At 27.6% G+C, this 9,951-nt stretch overlaps 1 pseudogene; it reads right to left on the bottom strand.

The window, feature by feature from the left end:
* Nucleotides 1-747: 747 nt before the first annotated feature.
* Nucleotides 748-9,951, bottom strand: part of LOC142329531 (exonuclease mut-7 homolog) — a 47,259-nt pseudogene continuing 38,055 nt past the window's right edge.

Genomic DNA, 9,951 nt, shown 5'->3' with positions numbered 1-9,951 from the left:
CTTTGCTACTACTCATTAAACTGATGATAACCTAGACATTCAGTTTTATATCTTGCTCTTCTCTCTTCCATATCTTGATTGCTGGGTTCTTGTACTAGTGTTACAGAGCCTGATATCACATGTAGGAAGAGAATTAGCCGCTTCACTTGATCAAACGAGTGAAGCGGCTTCAACAGCACTTCTATTGAAGGTGTATAAGGACTGTCTAGGTCACCTTCAAGGTTAATCTAACAAGCCAAAAAAAATGTTTGGCTTGTTAGATTTTTGAATTGTTATTTAATACCTTTTCTAGAATGATGGTACATAAAGGAAGGTAACTTAACACCATTACTGGCAAAAAAGTAGAATTTTAAATGTATATAGGGTAAAAAATATAACTATTAAGATTGCAAATAATGAATGTAAAGTATATTATCTACTATAATAGCTAAGATAACTGGGCAGGTTTTCATTAAAACATTGATTTTACAAGTATTTAATATTTATTATTTACTTACTTTGCATGTGTTAACATAGCAATATTATTACATACCAAAAAATTACATAGTGTTATTATTATGTTTATACTGTAAATACTACATTTATGTTGACAACAAAATTTTTTTTCAGTGATTGTGTTAAAAAAAGCTTAAGTTTTTTTAATTCCTTTTCTCAAAGTAATCATATCAAAGATTATAGTAAATTAAAAAATGAAAATAAAGAATTGGACTTAAGAAGTAAAATATATAAAAATATATATGATAGTCATTTTTTAAAAATTGAATAATAAACTTTCTTTTTATTTCCATTTACATATAATATTTATGTAAAATACAGGGTTCGTCTAAAAATGTTAATTATGAACCTGATGAATCAATAATTTTCTGAAGACGTCCTTTCAAAACATTTTCAAAATGACTTCCATCCCAGTAACACTTTCCACACGTTTCACAAATATAGAATATATTAAAGCGATCAATGACTTCAGCAGGAATGTCTTCAACCTACAGAAAGAAAATACATATAATAACAATTGTAACAGAAATTAAATTGAAAATTTATCTTACAAAATATGAAAATTATAAAAATGTTACAAAATCTTAGACGTAGAATCAAACAATCTAAAAAAAATCCAATGACACATACAGATACTATTTGATCTTAGGGCTGAAAATTCCAAAATTCTACTTTCTGCTGTTTGACTACTGTAAATTGTGATTTTCAGGTTATTTCTTATCCAACTTCAACGAATTTCATGAAAGACCACATTAATTCAACAACATTACAAACAATTCATACATCAACAATGTACATTTTATATTACCCTTCTAACACATAAAATTGTCACAACCACAAAAGTGCAATAAATAATGTAAAAGGAAAAAAATGTTAAGAATTTATTCTTTGGTAATAATCATTTTCACTTCTAACAAATATAAATTAAATTGTTTTCATGTTAATTGGATGAAAGGAATAAATTATGTGGCTTGAATGGTAAAAGCCTCACATTAAAAAAGTTACTTTTTTTTTACTACTTGTATGTGAATTTATATGAAAAACATATTTCAGTTCCTTGGTGGGATATTACCCATGAATTAGCCATAACCTTTTTAAAATGAGCTCTAGTGCACCTCTGCTGTAAGCTGTAAAAAATGTTTTTGATAAAAAAGAGAAGATATCAATATAAAAGGGTACATTAATCTGTTCCTTTGCAATACATGCCCTAGTCTTTGTAATAACTGTGATGAATGGAGATCATTATAGGTAAAAGTGGCAATAGTCTGACTTGCATTTGAGAGGAAAAGTGTTCAAGATAAAGACAACTTTTGATCGTGAACAAAGCAAAAGTGTCACTTTTAGGGCTCTTTTCAATGTGTTCTGTATGTGTACATCAAAGAAAATTCAGCTCATCAAAGAAGTAATCACTTTAACATTTTTTCTTAGTAAACCTAATTATTCTTGAGAATGGATATAACATTTTCAATACTACTGCTGTTTCATGGCAGGTAGCCTACCGCTCAAGTCCCTCAAAAGCAAAAAAATGAATCCCAACTAAAAGTAAAAATGCACAATGTAAACAAGATAAATTATTTTTTTAAATTTACTATTTAAGTAAATAACATTTTACATCAATACTAAAAAACAAATCATACAATTGTCACTTATTTATACGAGGGGCTTTTTCAATAATTAATGAGATAAATTGATTAGAAAAAAACAATTTTTTCAATGACAATGAAACTTACACTACTTTTCAACCTAGTATCCAGCAACATTTAGATACTCATCCAACCATTCTGTGAGCTTTCTAATTTTCACAGTGTAAGTATTTACCTTGCTGTTTGAATTATTTGTGTACCGCTTTTATCACCGCTTTGATGTTGACCTTCTTGTCACGTAAAAAGTCTTTGAGTGGGCTGAACAAATAAAAATCGGATATGGCAATACCTCCCAACGCAACTTCTTGAGCGCTTCTCCCATTCTCTGAGCGATGTGGGCCTCCCACATCACACGCCTTGCATGTTGTCATGCGACAATCATACCTTTTGAGAAAGTGCCCTGGCATTTTTGCCTTATCACAGATATCACTTTCTGTTGGAGCGTGTAAGAATAGTACTCACTGTTCACGATACATTGTTCTTCTAAATAGTCACTAAAAATTGGGCCTGGCGAGTCCCAGAAGGCCGTAACATCACTTCACTGGCTGATATGTGAGCTTTGAATTTTTTTTGATATGTGAATATGTTTTGATATGTTTCCACTCAAGACTTTGCCGTTTGGATTCGGGCTTGAAGTGGTGTATCCACATTTTACCAGAGGTTATTAAACGATCTAGAAAGGGAAATACCTTCTGCTTTAAACCGTTCTTTGAGCTCAGAACAAATGTGAATCCAGGTATCTTTATGGATTTCAGTCAACTGCCTTGGAATCCATCTCGAATATGTTTTTCGATAATTCAGCACGTCAAGAATAATTGAATGCACAGTTCCAACACTAACATTATACAAACAAGCAATTTGGGAAATTCTGACTCTCCTGTCTTTGCAAATAAGGCCATTTATGCAATTTTGCAGCACAGTAGTCAAAACATCAACTGGCCATCCAGAGCGATGGAGTCACATTTGTTCTACAAGAATTAAACTATTCCCCTACTTATACATGTTACTGTGGTTTGAACACTTTTCACCATACTGTTTCAACATTCTTGAGTAAACTTCCGCTGGTTTCACACCTTCTGAGAGCAAAAATCTTATTACTGAGTGTTGCTCTTCCAGCACACACGTTTTAAGCAGAGCTGACGTACTGAAATCAACAGAAGAGGTTATGTTTAAATTAATTGTGATGGAAGAGCTAATTAAATGTGTTATTACTGAATGAACTATTTTTTCTCTACATCAATTATTGAATGTCCCTCGTATATGTATTTCAATATTGGGAAGTATAATATTTCAGTATTACAAAAGTGAATGATTAATGTATTAGATAACACCACAAAAATAATATTTTATGCTGTTAGTTTAAAACAAAAAAATGAAGAATTAATACCTTTATATGAACTCCATTAAGCGTTCCACAATTATCAACTTGAATAGCATCACTGAATCGTGGATTATAATATGAAGGTTTATCAATAGGAGGTCCGGGAAAATCACCGTCTTCGATATCATCATCATCTTCGTCAGATAAAAATCTATTTTCCATATCTAATGTAGCATTATCAACATAATTTGAATACTGTTGATAGTTTCGTCTAACAGGGAGATCACGGATATTTGCATTTGAGACAACCAATTCTTTAATAACAGTGGGTTCAACTTTAATGAAATTGTCTCCATTACACACCTGAAATAATTAAAAAAACCATATAAAAGTAAGACGATAAAAAAAAAAAGGTTTTGCATCTGGCAGGATCACCATCCTGCCATACCAAATTCATACAGGAAACCTTCATACCAAAATTCACAATTTTTTATAATTAATATCGTGCAAACAAAGCTCATCCCACACATGGGGCACATTCCTGAGAGTATTATGAGGGAAAAGTTCATAAAAAAAATAGGTTTACAAGCACTATTTTAAAATCTTTATTACCTTTTCACCCCTACTCACGCTTTAAAAGTAAAATAATACAATACTAAAATTTTAGGATATATATTATGCGGAAAAAATTAGTAGCTATTAATATGTTTTTTGATGTAAAAACAAGTGGGTCCCAGATATGTATATTCAGTAGTTTTCTAAGCTCAAAAAGCTTTCTTTTTTTGGTTAACCTTGTTAACTACCAATATATAAATAATGCTTAGCGAAACATTTTTTTAATTTACTTATGAGAAAATTGATGTAACATCAATAAAAAAACAAATATACACTTAAGAAATTTGAATTAGAATTAAAATATAACAGATATTAAACGAAACAAAAAAAGTTTCAGATCTAAGTTAATATGAACTTTTTGCTCCAAATTACACCTGCACATGCACTGCTCCACCACTCCTTGAATAATCGTATGTGGACGAACATATCTCTGAGTTAGATGTCGTGAAACTCCTTTTACAATAATAAGAATATTTTATGATGTAATTTGTAACAGGAAAGACTGGATTAAAAAGAACTTTACAACCAATCGTATACTAGTTATAAAAAAAATATAATATTTGTTTCAAATATTTTGAAGTTTAAAAAAGCATAAATATTAATTAAGTATTCACAAACGAAGATTAATTATAATTAATATTGTAGATTGGATAAGTTTATTTTTCAGATAGATTAAGAACATGTAAATGACCTATAGGATTTATCAGAACAAGGGAATAATACTTACAAACTTATTCAGTACAAATACATATTAAAAAGGTGGTAATTTTGTTGCTGAACTTTCCTGATATTTGCTAATATTTTATCTCTGTCAGTGATAAATCTGGAAATTCCTGCAGTTAATTTTTCTATGTAATGAAAAATAAATTAAAAAGAATTACAGGTGCTAGTTAAATTATTAAAATTATCAAATTTTTATAAATTCAAACATCTTTTATAGTATTTATTCGTTCTAAAGTAGTATTATAAAACTACATTTGGTTATATCTGTTATGACATTTTTCCATTTACACAATCCAATATTTTTTTATAAATATGAACAATAAAAAATTATAATGGAAAAAAAATGTTATAGTGTTTCACAATGGGAACTCCCAAATAATAATGACTTTAATGAGGCTCTTCATGATCAACATTTTTTCTATGAAGCCCAATAGCTATGTCCTCCATAATCATACACACTGGATCTATATTGTTATTGAACTTAAAATATTTCCAATAATATGCAACACAATTAGTGTTACATTTGGTTGTTTTTAAAAGTGATTTTAAAAGATTTCTGAAAAGATTAAAATCTGAAAATTTCACGAGAATAATATAATTAAATATCATTACCATTAATCTCAGTTAAATTGATATGTAGAAATATCAGAACTGGATGACTGGAATCAGATTTTAAAAATAATTTTTAGAAATATTGACAAAAGATGTTCATAACTACTGTAAATATTCTAAAATAAGTTACACTGCGTAAATCAATCCAGAAGTGATTAAAAAACAAATACAATAAAAAAAATCTGAAACAAAAGAAAGTTAGTGATGGAATAAAGTTTTTATCACAGATGTTTATCTGTGATAAAAGCTCTATTTCTTTCAAATGAAATTAGCATAGAGAATTGAAAAAAATTATATTTCATTAATGTACGTGCTAAAATATTAAAAATAGATAAAATACACAGAAGCATTACTATAATTTTAAACAACTACAAAAATGTAACAAAATCTAAATATATATAAAATTCTGTAGAAAAAATAATTAGAAATTGATTACTGACATGATATACTATGTCATACTGTATATCCTTTAGTATTGATGTAGATCAATTAGCATAAACTAAACTACCATCTAAACCAAAAGTGATGATACTGTAAAACCTATGGGTTCTTGCAGTACAGTATGAAACAGGGATATGACAATGTTATATCTTGAATCAACTTCCTGGAAATAAAAACTGAATCGGTTATCCCAGTGTATTAAATAAGTATCTTATAATTAATTTTAGAGGTTTTTACTTACCATACATCTACTAAAAATATCGCTTTCTTTAACAACCACATTAAAATAATCCAGCACCTCGATTAGTTGTTTTTCAGGCGTTTCAGAATCTACTCTAAAGCAATGTCCCAGAGGAACATTTTTATATAACTGTAACAAAATAATAAATTAATATCATAATTTAAAAATAAAAAAAATATTTTTCAATCCCTATAAATTCTTCATTTTTATTATATTTTAAGAATTACTAATATCAAGTGTAATTGTTTTAAATAAACCGCTTGTGTTATTGTTTTTCATAAATACTTTGAACTATTTCAAATACTGCAGGTAGTCTACCGTTTCTAATATCTACTATAATTTTCTTTGGGATCAAATAACTTTTATTTAAGAGATATTCTACTTAACTGTAATATTTGTCGAATAATATGCCATCTTGGTTCAATACCTCAGTTAAGTTTAATTATTCTAAATATTTTATTATTCGCAGATTCATTCAAATAAATAAAAGTCTTTATTTCGTTTATAATGTAAATTATTTTTATTATAATCTTTGAACTTGTAATTCATATATATATAACATTATTGTATTAATTAATACATTCGTAATAAACACATGTTGAGTCTTTGAAGGGTGGTACAAGACTAACAACAGAGCATTGGACAAATTCATTTAATAAGAATAAGAAAAAAGTAAACATTTTTATTTTTACAAATAAAAAAGGAGGAAATGAAACCAGAGTCTTAACAATTCTATTAACCCATATTCAATCATTCTACAACAAATTTGTTTTGGTATCTAGGAATTCCATATTTTCTTCTGCTTAAGAAGAATAACTTGAGAATCAAGTTTTTTCTTAATTTGTTAAAACATTTTCCTGAGTAATAAAAGTAATTAATTTTGTACCCTCACCACAAGATATAGATTTCTTTTTATATAAATGTTAATTGAAATGTATTTACGTTCCGTGTCTTAAATAAAGTTTTTTATTAACTTTAATTTGCTTGATTATAAGAAATTTACAGAAAATTCAACAATTTTTAAATGCACATTAAAAAAAATATATATCTAAGAATCAGTAAATAAATGTCTTCTCATTTCCATTTATAGTTGGATATCAAAAGAGAAAGATATATAAAAATAATTATGTGATAAATTCACACAGTCACAACAGAATTTAAGAGACACTTCCAACACAATTCTCCTAAAAGGAGAACCTCTTGTCCACTTTTATAAGTGGAATCAATTTTATGGTTTTAATCATTAAGAAATGCCACTGCTGCATGCTGCTGTTTAACTTTAGTGACCTACAGATATTAGTTATTAAATGTGGCTTCAGCCACTGAATCAAACATTTTTCCCGAGCATACAACTTTGATTTTTAAGCTGCTACACAAAAGACATTCTAAGTGTACAGAAATATCAAATTGTAAGCCAATGCAGTTTATTTTTGTACTTCAAATATTTTACTAATTATTAGATTTAAAAATATATATATATATATATATATATATATATATATATATATATATATATACATATTTGTTATTTTTTATGTAAAACCTGTGACAATACCTATTATATACACTTCCTTTGCTAAGAATAACACGACCATCTTGACGTGCCACTTTTAAACAATCATCATGGTTTGACATATGTGGCAATAGCATTGTGTCAATTCCACACATACGCAACTGTTTACCTAATCCTTCTAATCCACTTTGACAAACAACTCGAAGCCAACTAACAGGTACTGCATTTGGATTTGGCTTTGGTGGCATTTCCAGCCGTTCATTCTGTGAATAAGATATAAAAAGTATTAAATAAATAATTCACACAAAAAAAAAATTACTATTATCTACAACTTCTTTTGTGGCTTTTAGAGCTACTGGTCTCAGATGCATCTGAGACCATGATGCTCTAAAAGATTTGAGACTATTATATATGAAGCGAACCACAACAATTAATATAAAGTTATATATATATATATATATATATATATATATATATATATATATTTTACTGAAATTAATCTTATATGATTAATATTATTCCTCTGTACCGTTAAATTAATTAATTAATTTTTTCCTGTTTAGCCTCTGGGAATCATCATCAGGTATTACTTCAGAGGATGATATGTTCTTCAGTCTCAGGTCGACCATTTCTGAGATGTGGTTAATTGAAACCCAACCACTGAAGAATACTGGTATCTCCGATCTAGTATTCAAATCTGTATAAAAGTAACTGCCTTTACTAGGATTTGAATGTTGGAACTCTCAACTTCAAAATCAGCTGATTTACAAAGATGCGTTCACCACCAGACCAACCCGGTGGGGTTGTTAAATTATAGTTTAATTCTATTAACTAAACCACCTAGTGGAGAATATAGTACATATCTTACCTTAATTTTCCATGAAAGTACTTTTGCACGTACTTTAAATGTACTTTGTTATTTTATTCAAAATTATGTTTTCTATTTTGAAATATTGAATGATATTATGAGTGTACATTTAAATTTTTCTGTCCAGAAATGATAAAATATTAAAAGAATATGTTTTAAGTAACAAATATAGAATTTAATATCAACTGAAGTAGAGGATAATCTAAAAACAGGTTACTGGAAATTAATATGGTAAGTCTAACTATTCTAATTAATTGTTTTTCATGGTTTATATTTCATATAACATATATAGATTTAGGAGAATAATGTATATATATATATCACCTTCAACAGCATAATATGCTCTTGCATATAATTTGTTTCATAATTTCATTTATAGCAAATAAATATATATTTTTTTTGGAGAAATATTTTTATCCATTTCAAGAACTACTCATTTAGCAATGCAAATCATCATCACTAGCAGACTGGCTGTAATAAAAGGTAAAACAAAAACATCTTCAATCTAAAATCATATTATTTAAATATGTACTGAACTATAATAAAATAAAGTTCTCTTACGCTTCATCAAAATAAACTTCACTGCGGTGATCAGCTGTAATGAGTTTGGAGTGATAAGAATGCTTTTACTAATGAAAATGCATTATATAAAATACACTAATTGTAATCTTATCTCTGAACAAAAGAATAACAAACAGTTGCATCAATTATTTTACAAATATTCCAAATTATCAGTAATGGGAGTTAAAAATCTCCAGTTCTTTCTAAAGTCTTCACTATTATGTTGGTGCATTTTTTAACATTTTTCTTCATTTACTTTAAAATACATAAACAAAACATAAAGCGATAAAGTTACTACTATATTATTTATCAGAAAAAATCTTGCCTTTAAGAAACAACTTATTCTATTGTACACTTGATAGTTTAAATTTATTTGAAGAAAACCTACATGAATTACTACATATAAGTTCTATATGTTTTTTCTTCTTTTTTCCAGTAGTGTAATTTCAGTTATCAATATTTGATAATTATATTTGAAAAATTAAAGTTTAATTTGTTGTTTTTTATTGGTATTTATTTAATGTTAAAAATTTTGATAAAATGCAAGGTTCAGGTAAAAAAAAAATCCTTCCTACACTGAAAAGTGAAACAGCAACTTTTTTTTATAATGACTATCACATTGACACCAATAATCAGAAAAATAAAAATAAATAAATGCATAAATTGTACTACTAAGATCTATAATTCAGTTCTTATATATATTTGAATACAATTTTCCTTATAATTTACCATCAAAATTATGAAACATTGAAAGCATACTACTGCGACAGAGGTAAAAACAGAGATACTTCTTCTTATGCATTAATTTGCCATAATTCATATAGTTTTCTTCAAATAAACTAAGATTCTCAACAATAATGAAAAAAAGAACAAGGTTTTAAAATAATATTATATTCAATTTTTTTTCATTAAGTGGTG

Source organism: Lycorma delicatula, chromosome 8 (genome assembly GCF_047948215.1).
Source record: "Lycorma delicatula isolate Av1 chromosome 8, ASM4794821v1, whole genome shotgun sequence".
In the NCBI taxonomy this organism is placed as follows: Eukaryota; Metazoa; Arthropoda; class Insecta; order Hemiptera; family Fulgoridae; genus Lycorma; species Lycorma delicatula.
The sequence above is the reverse complement of the archived record's forward strand: the minus strand, read 5'-3'. Positions and strand labels throughout refer to the sequence as shown.